This window comes from Mytilus californianus, unplaced genomic scaffold (genome assembly GCF_021869535.1).
Source record: "Mytilus californianus isolate M0D057914Y unplaced genomic scaffold, xbMytCali1.0.p SCAF_7, whole genome shotgun sequence".
Lineage (NCBI taxonomy): Eukaryota > Metazoa > Mollusca > Bivalvia > Mytilida > Mytilidae > Mytilus > Mytilus californianus.
In genome coordinates, this window is record NW_026262723.1 from 107,879,280 (window position 1) to 107,896,633 (window position 17,354).

At 33.2% G+C, this 17,354-nt stretch overlaps 1 protein-coding gene across 2 annotated transcripts in view; it reads right to left on the bottom strand.

The window, feature by feature from the left end:
* The window catches only part of LOC127707900 (receptor-type guanylate cyclase Gyc76C-like), a 148,429-nt gene that overhangs the window by 98,265 nt on the left and 32,810 nt on the right, over window positions 1–17,354 (bottom strand). Inside the window, exon 1 of one of the 2 annotated variants that reach the window (XM_052212658.1) lies at window positions 3,586–3,779. The exons of the other annotated variant lie outside the window; for it this stretch is intronic. The gene's annotated coding sequence lies outside the window, so the exon portion shown is untranslated. Of the gene's footprint in view, window positions 1–3,585; window positions 3,780–17,354 lie in introns of those variants that run through there. 2 annotated transcript variants of the gene reach the window in all.

A 17,354-nucleotide genomic window follows, 5' to 3' on the forward strand; every position in this document is an offset into this window, starting at 1 on the left:
TTCTTCTTTACAGGCCGAAATTTATTATAAGAGTTTGACTTTTTTCACTGAGCTTGATTTTTTTATCGATGTACGAATGGTTTTGTAATTTTTTCGTATACTCTTACAAATCAAACAATGTATTATATATTGTTTAACAGAAATAATGATACTGCAAAAATTCTCTTATTACAAAAGTAAATGCCAGTATGTACAGAACTTTATTACATAGACAAATCTGTATATATATATACTCACAACTACAAACATAACTGACTTGAGAAATATAAAGCAAGTAAAAACGATCAAACCCACCGTAAAAATCAATCAAGAAGAAACAATTCACTCAATGATAGCGCAAAGAACAAGCATAAAACATCTGACGAGCGAACATAAAATAAATAATCAATTAATTCAATAAACAAATAAATAATAAAATAAAACAAAAATAACCGCAATTACTGAGAAATAAATCTGTTTGATATGGCGACATGGAATTCGACTTACAACAATTACATCTAATAAAGTGGCAGAAGGCACCAAGAGGACAACAATTACATCTAATCAAGTGGCAGAAGGCACCAAGAGGACAACAATTACATCTAATCAAGTGGCAGAAGGCACCAAGAGGACAACAATTACATATAATCAAGTGGCAGAAGGCACCAAGAGGACAACACTTACATCTAATCAAGTGACAGGAGGCACCAAGAGGACAACACTTACATCTAATAAAGTGGCAGAAGGCACCAAGAGGACAACACTTACATCTAATAAAGTGGCAGAAGGCACCAAGAGGACAACAATTACATCTAATAAAGTGACAGAAGGCACCAAGAGGACAACAATTACATCTAATAAAGTGACAGAAGGCACCAAGAGGACAACAATTACATCTAATCAAGTGGCAGGAGACACCAAGAGGACAACAATTACATCTAATCAAGTGGCAGAAGGCACCAAGAGGACAACAATTACATCTAATCAAGTGGCAGGAGGCACCAAGAGGACAACAATTACATCTAATCAAGTGGCAGGAGGCACCAAGAGGACAACACTTACATCTAATAAAGTGACAGAAGGCACCAAGAGGACAACAATTACATCTAATAAAGTGGCAGGAGGCACCAAGAGGACAACAATTACATCTAATCAAGTGGCAGAAGGCACCAATAGGACAACAATTACATCTAATCAAGTGGCACCAATAGGACAACAATTACATCTTATCAAGTGGCACCAATAGGACATTCTAACCTCAACTGATAACGCAATGGCAAAACCCGCTAACTTGTGTTTTATAATTATTAGATCTAATTAGCTGCAGTACTCAAACTTATAATTTGCGTACATCAACATTGTACATATACACATTTTTAATTTAAAATTTTAAAGGCGATGTGGCATGAATTTCGAATAGACAACTTCTCAACAAATCACGTGATGTTAGCAACGATAGGTTAACGTACGGTTCCCAGTTCCGATTTTCTGTCATATTTTTCTTAGCAAGAGTTTCTGGATATCTGACACAAAGGCTATTATTTACTTCCTGTTTGCAGTTTGCATTTATAAAATTGAGAATGGAAACGGGGAATGTGTCAAAGAGACAACAACCCGACTAAAGAGAAAAAAGAGCCCAAGGCCACCAATGGGTCCTCAACACAGCGAAAACATTCCGCACCCGGAGACGGGCTTCAGCTGGCTCCTAAACAATAATGTATACTAGTTCATCACAGTGATGCAAGTATAAGACATTTTCGTTGTTTTTTGTATATATGTTGCAACTAGAAACTAGAGTTTTCCAATATTTAGTACAAAGTTTCAACTTTCATATTTGAAAGTTTTACCGAGTGAAACGATTTTTAGACAAGTGTCTCATCTACTTCCTGTTTGTTGCTTTCGTGTTGGTTCTTTACACTGATGCAAGCAAAAGAAATATTCGTCACATTTTTTATAAAACCATATCAGAGCTTTTAGATATTTGTTTCCCATTTTAATTTTAGTAAGCTCTCCTCGGATAACTCATTTTCAGATCTGCCACTTACATTTAACTAACTTCTGTTTGCTGTATTCATTTATGTTCCTTACATTCGTGCATACATGTATATATGTTGCATATTTTACTCAGCAACTACAAATCATATTTTCTTGAAATGGCATCAATTCTTATAATCGTAATCTAAATCGTGTGCAACATTGTTTGGTAAATGTATTTTCTTTCACTCAAATGCAAGAGTGGGGTAGTAAATAAAGGGGAGCTATTCACAGTACATGTTAATTGTTATAATGTTCATGTGTATCACCCATCAAATGAGGTCAACACGAACACCACCAAAAACCGGGATTGGTAGGGTGAGTAGATTCTCCAACCGGGATTGGTCTCAGATATTCTGGTAGGGCGAGTAGGTTCTTTAACCGGGATTGGTCTCAGATATTTTGGTAGGGCGAGTAGATTATCCAACCTGGCTTGGTTTCAGATATTCTGGTAGGGCGAGTAGATTCTCCAACCGGGATTGGTTTCAGATATTCTGGAGGGTGAGTAGACTCTCTAACCTGGATTGGTCTCAGATATTCTGGTAGGGTGAGTAGATTCTCCATCCTGGATTGGTCTCAGATATTCTGGTAGGGCGAGTAGGTTCTCCATACAAATTTATACAACACTTTATAAATTCCATGGGTACGAAGCACTTTTATGGATTAACCTTCATGAGGAACGCAAGGATGTATAAGAACCGAAACAATTGAAAAGTTAGATGACCAAAAAGGACATAAAAATAATAGCCAAATCCATTTAAGGTCAATTTTTCCTGAAGCTGTTGAAACCTTAGTTTCTTATAATTTCTAAATATAAGTGGCACCCGTCGAGATGGACATGGCCAGAACAAATTCGTTGATGTCACAATCGAGGAGGACGCGATTGTGGCTATGACAATTGGAACATTTCCTTGGTCATTTGTGATATACACTCCACATCCAGGTGATGTTGCAACTTTACTACATAGAAATGGAAAGTTCAAAATTAGAAAGCATAAAGCATATCTGTTGTTGAAAAGGTTAGTTAATGAAACGAAATGCATTTTCAATCATATTAACTGTATATCTATGGTTTCCTTATTTCACATTTGGTGGTATATATAATACAGTATAACATGGGGTTAAGGGACAATACTAGCTTATTTTAATTCTTCATAAGAAGTTCCTGTATCAAGTCTGTCTCATATGAATAAAGAAACAAATAGACAAGAAGAGGAAGAGTTTTTTCCAGTAGGAATGACGATGGTAAGTTGAAAAACACTCCCTCCAAACGTTACAAAAATTATTAAAATACAGCTGTCTTCCTTTGAAGTGAAAACATCATAAACTTATGAGTTTGAACTTTCTAGAACTGTTTTACAATAATTTTAACTTTTGTTTTTATAATGGTCCTATCGTTCATTTGAACATTTGAAACGAATTTAAAGAAAATCGAAGAAATTGGAAGTTTCAGAGTGTACTATATTGAAATAATGTTTAAAGGTGTACAAAAATGCTTAATCCCTGTGTCCCTTCTAAATTACTGATATAATAATTGTGCCATTACAGTTAAAATTTATCAAAGTCACAAACCTGTGCTCAAGGTGTTTCGTTATCCTCATATAACAGTACACTAATAGCTTGCCAATCGTTACTCCTCGTGTAGATACACTCGTTCATTAAGGAACAATAAACTAATGGTCTATTTATCGCTAAACTTATCCATTAAATCTTTGTCAGATTTAACATATTCAACAAAGAACTAACTCTGCACATTGAAATTGTCTATTTGTATTTTATGTGAATCTAAAAATAGTAATATTAATTGTGACTGCTTGGTTCGACCATGACATGACCTAACTCTGACAAATATCTAAACTATTGTTCAATATCCTTACAAAACGTTAAACCATTTATATCATTTGAAATACTGCCTTTAAAACTATTGTGAATTAATTCAAATTTAGATTTATACTGGTGATATCAATACTTCATTGTGGAAACTCTATCATGGCAATAGCTGTATAATCTATCATTACAGACAAAAATAAAATTTTCACGACAATTTTCCCGTATATTTCTATAAGGTTTTAGTAGTTTTTACTTGTTATTGATGTTAATAGTAATATTATTTATAGGAAGACACACCTATCTCTACCAATTAATCGATAATGTTATATGCGAACTTTGGTCAGCGTTTTTTCTTATATCACAAAATATTATTTCCTTAACGTTTAAATCCTTCACCTGATTTGGTACTAAAATACTTTTCTTTAAAGGTAGGAAGGTAATGTTGCTATTTTAGTATTGATTATACAATTGAATCAAGTTTCTCCTGTTCTTAAATGCCATAAAATTATATCTTGTGTTTTAAATTCTGAATGTAGCAAGTAAACATCAAGTTGTAGGACATCGATAGGGATATAATGTTATTATACATTGAGTATGATTTTGCAGATTTCGGTTAGACTCTTGTATTTCAGATAACCTAAACAAAAAACCAATAAATGAAACGAAACGACCTAATAATCCTTGACAGCTTAAACATTTAGATCTAATATCAAAATAGCCATCACGACTACTAAATGAATATTACTGGATCAATCGTACCCAGAAATATTAAATTTATCTCCCTCTGAAAGTCCCCTTCGACGTCTAAAAAGAGAACATGCACACGAGAGGTCGCTTGTACACATTATATCACACAAGACAAATAAGAAAATATTGTCGCTGCTTACCTTGGTAAAGACACATGTAGTAATATAATCCACTTTGATTTTTTAGTATCGTAAAGCTTTTATACGAGGGGCATTACGAAGGAAAAATTGTCGATGACAAAATAAACTATCGAAGAGTTGTTGTTCTGACTTATTGTAAATATTAACCCATGAGTAATTTTAATTTCCTCTTATAGACATTGTAATTATTAAATGATAAATTAGTATTTCTTAAGTTGTATCTGCCTCAGGCAAGTTTAACCTAAGACAATTTGTTTTAAAAGCTTCCCAACATTTTATGTACAAAACTACCAATACTTATGATACTAACCCTGCTAAATCAAGGTACACCATATGATGCGCATTTTAATCGGTTTCATACTTTTACATTCATCATTGGATAAATTGGGTTTAAAAGATCCTTTATCCTTAGTATTATCAAGACCTATGTCGTCCAAAACTAAGCAACGTTTGTAATGAAGATGTAACCGGTCTTCAAATAACATGTATGAAAACAAAAACATTCCAAATCAATCTAATAAGCATTCGTTGCGGAAACACAATATCATCGAAAGACCGTAATGAGTCATAATCCACTTATGTCAAAAGTTTAAGATATCAAGAGATTTAAAAACAAATATTACATAAAAATATTTTGATACATGTAACTACGGGATACGAGCTATCACCAAATTATTACATTGTCAGAGCAAACACAAGGCGGTATATTGTTCTTTGTCAAAACCTAGCTATGGCGACAGATTGATCATAAGCCAGTGTCAGGGTGTCGATGTGTCGATATGTCGATGTGTCAATGTGTCGATGTGTCACTGTGTCAATGTGTCGATGTGTCTATGCGTCGATGTGACTACAGGTCAATGTGTCGATGTGTTTGTGTGTCGATATGTCTATGTGTCCAGATTAGCCGATTCACTCATTTATAATCCGCTGATGAGAACTATATCTTCCGTATTCTCCAGTTGATCCCAATTGCTTATCTTACATTGGTACCTGAGTTATAATAGTAGATAAATTGCTATAGCTAATTTTGAAACTTTAGGTAAAGTTGACTTTAGACTATTTTGAATGTTATGTCGATTTTGATGCACTTAAAATATCTATGTGTTTTATTTCCCAGTATTTTGATCTCTGCATCTGGTGAATTCAATGGAGAAACACGTGTTGTATGAAGCGCATTGTTATTTGTATAATGCGATAATATGCAGCGTTGTTTATTTGTGGGGTTGGTGCTATTCTTGCTCTGAATTATTGAATTGTTAATGTCTGTTTTGTTTCTACTGCTCTCGGCTATGTCTGTATAACTGTTCGAATTTCAATTTCCGTGATTTTTCAATTTCGTTCATCTAATAAGGTTGACTGATACTTACTTGTTATAAAAGATTATATTTAATAAAGTTTAAATGACATTTAATTTTGTATGATTAACATAAGCTAGAGTGGAATTTCTTACTCTTTCAATGATAAGAACGATTTTACTACTGGCTGTAAATCAATACTTATGTCTAATAAATACTCTGATAGAGCTCACATGTTTTGATCGTGTGCAAGAGAATTGCGAGTTTAGCTTAAGATATATTTACTAGTAATTGTTTATTAAATCTCTAGTTATGTTATTTTTTCAATGTTAATATAAATTTCCGATGTATAGATATAACTTATGACACTTAGTATAGTGCAATTTTTTATTGTCAATTTCATAACACAAAATAGGATTCATGGTTTACAATGTACTTTTGGAGTGGGGAAAACATGTACGACAATTTCCGAGAAAGTCTGCAAAAATATTGAATTTCCAACTCAACAGGTGACAAATATGTAATATAATCAAATATGGTGTTAGTAATTTGAATTTGCCATACGATATCAATTAATCTATGCAATATAAAAACCTTACAATTTCCAAACTTTAAAAGTTGATTACTGGATCTTCATACGGAACTTGTCTGAATTGTATTGAGTTAAAGCTTGCTTAGACGTTGCGCACGGTATCGGTGCTTCTTTGAAAAAATGCGTTAGATAGCGGATTAATCCAATTCACGCTCTTTTCCTATACAATATACATCCATGATCAGTATATCATTCGAAAGGAAATAAACCACAGAAATCAATAAAATAGATGAATTCGTGCTATTTATATCATGTAAAGAAAAACTTTGCTCATTTCGACGGCTATAACGTCATTTTAAGGGTGTCCCGCTGTTACAATTTTGTTTTGTTTGTGTCTTTGAAATCACAATGCGGACTAGTTAGTAAGTTAAATAAGATAACATTTTACAACAGTATTGTATACAATTGATGAAAAATAGCGTCATAAACGTTTTTAACTGTGAGTGAAAGAAGATTGTCAGGAGCGTTGAGCTTAGGAAGAGAAAAAATGTCCCATTCAGCTACTCAGCTCCTATGAAAACTTTCGGCCTCAACTATTACAAGATATAACAGATGAAAGTGGCTTTTAATATTATCAGAAAATTTATACATGTCCTAACGAAGCTTTATGAAGTCATCACTATATAACTGCAGTCTTACTTTCAAAACATCGTCAGTTTTCCCGTGTCCAATAAAATGTCCCGATGGATAAAATGACGCATAGAGCAACCCAGAGGCTGTTTATTAAACGAAATTTTATTTGATCCCCAATTTTGAACACTCTTTAACCGATATGAACGGAAAATACATTTCATTTCTTCTAAAATGATGTGATATATATTTTTGTTTGAGCTGCAGGTATAAAATACGAAACGAACTTAGATGTCCAATAACATGTCCCCATAATTGTAATTTGACGTTCTCATGATAACGCTTAATTTTTGCATATTTGGCATACAATTAATCTTATGAAATGATCTGATCTATATTAAATAAAGTTCTTGTTTAAATATGCATCAAAGTAGATCTACATTGTATAAATAATTCAAATATGACGAAATATTTAACTCGGATGCTTGACAAAGACCAGGCTCCGAGGCCAAAAATGTGAGACAAATTCACATACGATCACAGTCTCACTTTTAGAAAAAGAATATACAGTAAAAATGGAAATGCATTCAAAAATGGGCTCACCTTATTGTTTTCCCTTAGCCATATTATAAACGACTCAAACCCAAGCTTTACACCCTGACCTTAATTCCTAGCGTTGCAATTAAAGAATCGGAACTATATATGTGAATAAATTTTTCTAGCCAGTTTGCAGAGCCGGGATTTTGTTTTCGTACTTGTATTCTTAGCTCCATGTAGTAGTATAAATATAGAAATGTTTACTGTGAGTAGAACAATCTCTTATCATCTACCTAGCAACATATGTATGAAAAGGAAGGTCACAGTGTTACTTCTAGAAGTAATGTGTGGAATAATGGAGTTTGTTGTCTCGAATCTCCAACAGAATTTACTGCTACATAGGCATGCGATGGACGAGTATTAAAATGTTAATTGAAACTTGTCTTTTACATTAATTTGAGTGTTAGGGTAATAGTTGTCCGATAAATATGATGGATTGCACGCAACTATGTATGTAGCAGGTACAGTGTAATAATTTAAAGACACTCCCAAGTACATTTTAACCTAGTTTAAGCTCCCTTTAGAAAAAAGTCACCATGCACTCTACCCCATATCTTCCAAAAAAAACCAACCTATCCATATTTCTTGAAAGCGAAGTACATCATTGTTTGCATGCATAACCAATTTATAGAAATACTAAAGAAAGAATATTAAATACAATAAATATACTGCATTGAACACGCTGTATGTGTAACAAATTGACACTATAGTTACTTTTTTACCACTAAATCAACTACAAAATGTCTGCTGTGTGTATCGGCGGTTCTCTCTGAGCACTTCGGCTTCCTTCAACAATAAAAATTGACCGCCACGAAATAGCCAATCGTGCTGAATTTGGCGTTAAACACAAATAAATCAATCAACCAATCTGCTGCGTGGAAAAGTTCATTTTTGTGTATAGTAGATTTATTTTTTCTCTTCGCAAAACGTCACAAAAATGGCTGGAATATTGCTTTTTATACTTGTTAAAAAAATCAAAAACACTCAAAACCGAAACCCGTAACTTGATAACCCGTTTGAAAACGGTCTAAAAATGTCAAAGAAAAAGAAGAAACTGATAATACAGATATATATGCACATAATATTTTGGAAGCACACTCTTCATAAGAGAAAAATGGTAGTGTCACTTTTTCCCTGCATTTGTTTCGCTTATTGTAAATTCTATGGTTACATTAAGTGGCATTTTCACATAAGTAAAAAGCTTGTATGCTTGAAACGTTCTTTGAAACAACGTCAGCATCCTTGTTTTATTGGGACGTCGTGTAACGCTCAGTGGTACCAATACCTATAGAAAGTCATAAAAAGTTGTCTCATATTTAAATGCCCATTGAAGTCGAGAAAATACAAGGGCAAAATTTAGATATACTGAAATTTGTAGTTGACCTCGGAAGAGATATAACAATATACATTACACTATACTTTAGAAATAACAAGATGACTTTGTTCCTTAAAAAATATCGATGAATAATCTTTCTATCATTATTCTAAAAAATGTAGCTATAAATGTAAAACAATACGATCGTTAATATCTACAATTTTCTATGGAACAAGTTGTTAAAGTTGTTCGTCTACACATTTACCAGGGAAACGGGGAACTACTTACCCTTTCCAAAGCATCTGATGTCATATTCAGTTTTCGGTAGGATTCGTGCTGTTTAATCTTTAGTTTTCTGTATAGAGTTTTTGAACTGTTGTTTGTCTGTTCGGTATAAGAATGAGGAGATGAGGTATGATGGCCAATGAGACAAATATCAACCAAAATTCAAATGAAGTGGATGTAAGCAATAAAAGGCTACTGCACAGCCTTCAACAATGAGAAAACTCCATACCGTATAGTCGGCTTTAAGAGGCCCCGACATGAAAAAAAACTAACGGCCTAATTTATATCAAAACAATATACGAAAAACAAATATGACAGAGAACCACTGAACTACAGGCTGCTGACTTGGGACAATCACATAAAGTATGTGGCGGGTTTGATATAGATAAGAAGATGTGGTATGAGTGCCGATGAGACAACTATCCATCCAAGTCACAATGTGTAAAAAGTAAACAATTATAGGTTAAAGTACGGCCTTCAACATGGAGCCTTGGCTCACACCAAACAGCAAGCTATAAAGGGCCCCAAAAAGACTAGTGTAAACAATTCAAACAGGAAAACCAACGGTCTAATCTATACAAAAAACTAGAAACGAGAAACACTTATGAACCACACCAACAAACGACAACCACTCAACAACAGGCTCCTGACTTAGGATAGGTGCATAAAACATGTTTGAGAGTGCTCAACCCTCCCCTAATCTGGGACAGTGGTGTGTAACAGTACAACATAAGAACAAACTATATAAATCAGTTGAAAAAGGCTTAACTCATCAGATCGATACAAAGCAGAAAAACATCTGACAAAAACACAGATTTTACTCTGTGCCAAATAACCTTTCAAATCGATTTTAAGGATTTTTTTATTTTCGGTTATTTCCTGTAATTCAATGGATTATTCATGCATTTCTTTAAATCATTCGGAACATTACGGATTTTCTATATCCTATCCTGGCATGGATGGCTATTGTTATATTTGCACAGCTCTAAATTGTTTTGTTTTTAAAGCTTTTTAAACTCAGTAATGGATTCGGTTTTCCAAACTTTTTTATTTGACTTACTATAATATCATATGATTATCTTTATATATATATATATATAGTTTGTGGAATACCATCTTTCCGCAAGTTAATTGTTTTCTGTTTGGTATTAAATTAATATTAAGATCTATTTTGTTAAATCTGGTAATCAATTTATTTGGCAATCGCCAATGGCAGTCAACAGGGTTTAAGAACATCCGTTGTTCGACCTGTTAGTCAAATGCGTTTTGTTAAAATAAACTTTTTCACTCTTTTGGTCTTTTGGAAAATGTTGTTTGTGCTGTATTTAGACCCCTCTACCAAGAAATTTGTTTTACATGCACACGTATAAAAATTGCGGTTTTTATCCAACGCAATCATAGGTTTGAACGTTGTTTTCAATTTAGACTAGTTTATATTTTTTCGTTTGGGCTTGTATTATATTTTCCTTAGGGTTTATATGATCCGTTCATCCTATTTCGACTCTTTAAATTCAGGAGTCTATCCTAAATTGAGGTAAATTATATGGCCTTCCAAATACCGTTTCGATACCTAACATCACTGTAGAGACATTAATTGTCGAAATTCGGATATGGTGTGGTAACAGACGATGTCTGACTTGCCAACAAATACTAAATACTCAAACATTCACTTGCCACTCCACTGGGTCTGTGTACACTATATTTTGTAATGTAACTTGCAAAACCCAAAATGTTGTATACCTTCTTGAGTGTCGATGTGGCATGCAGTATGTTGGCGAGACAGAACAGCCATCAACAAACGCATGAATGGTCATCGAAGTGACTACACCTGCAAGCCCGACCTCCCCGTAAGTCGTCATTTGAGATCACCTGGGCACCCTCAAGCTTATCTCAAAAATCTTACCATCACAATCATAGACCACAACGAGGGTTGGTCAAGGGCCGACAGACTTGTTCGGGAAAAGTTTTGGATAAGAAAGCTAAGGACAGTTTCCCCAGAGGGCATAAATGAAAAAAACATAGAATGTTCACTCTTTTTCCTGCCATCACTTGTTTCCAGTAACTCCGGCTTCTGTAATAGACTCCTACATTTTTAAGGAATTTTTTAATTATACTAGTTTTAATTACAGGGTTCTACTCATTTGGGATGGATGTAAAAGTACGCAGTCACGTTCAATTATTTTTCTTAATATCATTATCAAACTGATATTTATTTGGGGTGTTTAAATACGCAGCCTCTGTTTTAATTACTCTACCGTTGTCAAATTTGAAATATTATACAAGCTTAGATCGGTCAGTGCTGTTTATTGGGAATGTATTTCCACGCAGTTGTTGTAACATCTTAACTGTCGTCACCTATGGACTTGTTGTGCAAGCTCATATCGCAAATTATTACTATTTTTATTTTAGGTATGTCGTTGCGCCGTGTTTGGAAATTTTAGAATTGTACTAGCGTCTCTATGATGTTCTGGTAAAACTGTTTTTTTTTATAGAATTCAAGATTGCTATAGTTTTATAATCAGAATAGATTGATAAGATTCATTTTACATCATGATTATACTGATGAAGGATATCTGTTATCCGAAATATTTAGTTACATTTGTTCATTTTATTGTTATTTTTTGGTGATGTTGTACCCTTTTAGACTGGTTATATATTATATTTTGTAGTGTACTGTATCATAATTATATGATCCATCGCTCCGTAAGATTTATCGTTGGCTATTATTCAGTCATTTTATATATATACATATATTGATTTTCGTACGTCGACGTAACACCCAATTTCTGGATTTTTCTTCTATATGAAAGATTAAGTTCAAAAGCTGTTAAGCCAAGTATGTATAAATTCATACAAGTGAGAATTTAGGTAGCTATAAAACCAGGTTTAATCCACTATTTTCCACATAAGGAAATGACTGTACTAAGTCAGGAATATGCCAGTTGTTTTCCATTCGTTTGATGCGGTTGAGCTTTTTTTTCCATTTGATAAGGGACTTTCCGTTTTGAATTTTCCTTGGAGTTCGGTATTTTTGTTACTCTTTGTTATTTTACTTTTTCATTAATACGAGAGAAGCTATATGACTTAAAAGGCACTTGAAAATAGCAGAATTTATCTAAGATCAACTTTGTCAAGGATTGTTTGTATTTTGAATTATTTTCAAACTATTAGAGTGGGGCGCACATATTCGCCAGGGACACAATTTCGCCGTTTTATGATTTTGAGGTGTAGAAACTTCAAAGGATTGCTGAAATGGAAGAAATATGCCGGTAAATTATATTTTTATAACAAATATGATTATTTTTTAAACTTAGAAAAAATTTCGGCACTTACCGCAAAGGACCGAAAAACGGAGAACGATTTTCGGCCAATTTCCTGAATGAAAAAAAAAGATTTCAAAGAAGTATTTCTTAGTAATTCTTTGACTGATTGTCCTAAATTTCAGTTCTTTACACGTTTGAAATGTCTGCTATTCATCTATAATGAAATTGATTTGATAAATATTGTTTAAAGCTGCAGTTATTTGGTTTTAAATAGGTGTGTAAAAACGGCGAATATGTGTCCCCCTATGACAAAACATCAGGAAATTTCAAATAGCCTTTAATCTAACTTTTCAGATGAATTTTTTCAGAGAAACACGTTTTCAAGCTAAGAATATTTTGCTTTTGATGTTATCTTCATATAGAAATATCAGTATACTTCAAAAACTTAAAGGTCTGAACATAAACTGCAGAAAACATGGAAAATTATGGCGAAAATGAGCACCCCACTCTACAACTATTTGAGGCCATATTATTTTCTTATTAATTCATACAAGTTATAAAGTCTAAATTAAACCACAGAAATTTATCAAAATGTTGGTTAACAAGTCAGTAGGTCGATATACCTAGTTATTTTATAAGAGCCGTTAGAAAATTTTATTTCAATTCATTCAACAAACATTTTAGAGGTTTTCAAACACAGAATGATTTAAAGGCCATAATCACCATTCAACAACAAAACAGATGGTGTTTTATTAATCTATACCTTGTATTACATCTTGATGTCGGCAAGTTACTCACGTTTATAAGTTTTCTTTTGTACAAACATATTGCAAAGATATGTATAGTAGAATAAAGATTTGTATATCGATGTGTCATGATCGTCGTGACGTTGGAAAGCTATGTCCTCTAACCACGGTCCAGATTGATCATAGAAATTAAAACTAATCAAAAATTATTTTAAATAGAACTTTAATAGCATTATATCTGCCATTTTTATGATTAATTCTTTTCTTTCAAATCTAAATGGATTATTGCTAAAGAAATTAGATATCCCGTTGGGATGAAAGTTTCATTGAAAATTAGATATAAGATTAAAAGATAAAATACCTATAATTTAATTATTGAATATGCACGCTGATTCGTGAAATCTATCTAGTTATAATGGACGTTGATGAGGTGAAATTTGAACTTGATTGTTAGTTGTTTTGAATGATCACAGGGGTTCATTTTATAGTATTACCTGTTTATATGACCTATATCAATTTATCAAAATAAATACAATATATATATATTATTGTATCTGTATCTGTAAAAATAATAAATATACATAAAATGTACTTGAACTAGGCTTAACTATGGTGGTCGGATGCGGCCATTTCGCATTTTCGCGTTTTCTCCTTTCACTTTCACGCGAAATCGAGAAATCGGGAAATCGAGAAATCGAGAAATCGAGAAATCGAGAAATTGGGAAATCGAGAAATCGAGAAATTGAGAAATCAAGAAAGCGAAAAAGAGAAAACGCAAAGGCGAAAACGCGTTTTAGCTTTCTCGATTTCTCGATTTCCCGATTTCTCGATTTCGCTTTTTCGATTTCTCGATGATTTCCCGATTTCCCGATATCTCGATTTCTCGATTTCTCGATTTCGCGTTTGCAAAGGGAAAGGAGAAAACTCGAAAAAGCGAAATGGCCGCATCCGGCCACCATACTTAACAGTCAGGATTCAACGTCGTCAAAAATATCTCCCCATTACGCCACCTAATTTTTACAATCATCGTAAAATGGAAGCAACTGTAGTGATGACGCGCTGTCAATTTAGCTCTTGAAAACCGATAAATTTATCCACATAGTTCCATAACGATCCTTATATGCCTGTTGTATTTTTAAGACAAATGTATCTACTAGCTATTGAGCATCATTTAATGTACTTTTATGCATTTGGTCAACTTAAAACTATTGTCTGATCGGTTGTCAGGGGAATTTTCGAAAGTTCAAAAATATTTAAAAAAATTCTAATTAAATATTTGGTGGAAGGGCAGACTAAAAATTTTCAGAGGTTGAAGACTAATTACCCTAGATAACAAACACAAAAAATGATGTTTTTTGGAAGTTTTGCTTTTTTAAGATCCACTTGAAAAGTCTGTCGTCAAGTACTTTTATGCTTATGCACAAAAAAGATCCACATGTATTTGCAATTACCACATTCGACTTTTTTGTGAAGATTTGTCTATAATTTAAAAGTTTACAAATGTCTCGAAGCTCCATACCATAATTAAAGTAAAAACACATACCTAAAACGCATAAGATCCTAAATTAGGTACATCCATTTAACTTTTAAAGCCCATAGAAACAGACGTAAACAATTCAAATTTACCAACTTGGCCTTTTTTACCTTCTTTAACATCGAGTTCAATTTGTTTTGTTTAATTTCAACTGGGTTTCCGCCTGTAAAATGTGTAAAGGGAAAGGCATTTTCGAGCAATTCGAATCGAGTCGAGCACAAAAAAATGTTTTGAGACTATTTATTATTATTCTTTTTATGATTTGTTTCATGGTTTGTTTCATGATAAAACTCTACGGAAACACTTCATCAACGTCACAAGTTAGACTTTATACTTAAATTCTCCCTCATAAATTCGTCCGAATTTAAAAACATTTCTAATCTATCTACATGGCTAAATAAGAGGCAAGTCAAAAAGTAGGCTTGGTTTGCTAGCAGTAACTTACTATTTTCTGTGCGATGCAACATTTAACAAAGATAACAAAATATTACAAATATCTCCAAACAAACACAAATATAGCTATTATACACTAAATCAATACAATATAATGTAAATAATATACTATGCAGAACGTGTTGTACTTAGAAGTTACTGTGAGCACCTCGGTACATACTATACAAGTATAGGACTTATATATGACTATAGAACCCCACCCGTAATACCGCCTAAGAAATTCCCGTGCAGTACCAACACAAAGACTTATAATCAAATACTTTAAAACTAGTTCTACAAACAAACTAGTTCTACAAACTAGTTCCACATGTAACACGTCTTCTGATTGGCTGAAAGTTTTTTGTCTATCAGCTAATAGACATAATTTTGTCATGTGACCGTGACGTCATTAACGTTTTTTTCATGATTTACACCAAAAAAATGGAATTCAGAATTAAACTATAAGGAAAGACTGTAATATTATTTCTGTCTATTCGAAATAACCTTAAAAATGTGGTGCACACTTTTAAATAACCCCCATTTTTGATGGATGTTATTTCTTCATAGACTGAAAAAATATTACAGTAAATAGAACTAAATTGTCAGTGACTGTATATAGTCGAAGTTTATACATTCAATGCATTTTACTGATATAGCACAGTATAAATCATAATAAAATACTAATAGCTGTATTCATTACGGTACGTCTAATGATCTTTCATAAATCCATGTATTAACAGGCGAAAGTTGAATTTTCAAAATTTTAAATTTCCTAAGGTGGAGAAACATCGTATTTAACGAGATTTGGTGGTGGAATCTGTTTCTGTAATGATCTGTTAAAGACAACATATAGACAATTTTTCGATGATCTGCAAAAAAAGATGTGTTCTCTGTGACGTCATGAGGCATGGTAGCCTCATCTAGTGACGTGACATAAGGAAATTCAGAGGAAAGCAAGAAAATTAGACGTCATTATTGAATCTTGACCAACGAAGAAGTGAGATTAAACGAACTAAATCAACTGGTCAGGAAATGTATACATTGGCTAGACATTAGAGAAACGTACATAACGTATATATATATCAATTGCCTTCAAGACGAGGAATCAAATTTAATACATTGGTTGCAATACAATACCGTAATTTCCCAGTCAAATAAAATCTGATAACTTCACATATAGAAGAAATCCTGTAATTGCACTCCTCTGAAGGTATACAACAATATGTGCTGGCAGGACGTTGCCAATGAGTTGAACGCGTAGAAAAAGATATAGTTTTATTTTCTTTTTTATTCACATTTAAGTCAATGTAATAAAAAAAAGAATAACTAATCCGCAAATTCAATTAACTGGTGACCGAACAACAGTGGTAAAACATAAAATGTGCTACACGGTCACGCATTGTATATATCTTTATCTTTTAATTCTTTGACCAATTATATTTTTCTTCTTTGACATTACAATCTAAATATTTTTCAAAGCAAATCGACATGATAAGAGATAATATAAAAATAAGAAGATGTGGTATGATTGCCAATGAGACAGCTCTCCACCAGAGACCAATTGACATAGAAAGTTAGCAACTATGAGTCACCGTACGGTCTTCAACCATGACCAAAATCCATACCACATAGTAAGCTATCATAGGCCACGAAATGACAAATGTAAAGCATTCAAACGAGAAAACTAAAGGCCTAATTTATTAACGAAACAATAAACGAAAAAAAAAAATATGATACACAGTAACAAACGACAATCACTGAATTACAGGCTCCGACTTAGTAAGGGAAATACAGAATGTGGCGGGATTAACATGTTTGCGGGCGCGCCAACATTCCCCTAACCTGAGACAGTGATGTAAATAAAGGATAACATAAGAACAAACAAAAACAAAAAACATCGAAAAAGGATTCACTCATTAGGTCGATACAAAGCACAAACACAACTAACATCAACACAATAGACACAAAGTACAGATCTGAGAGTAGTCGCCGTCA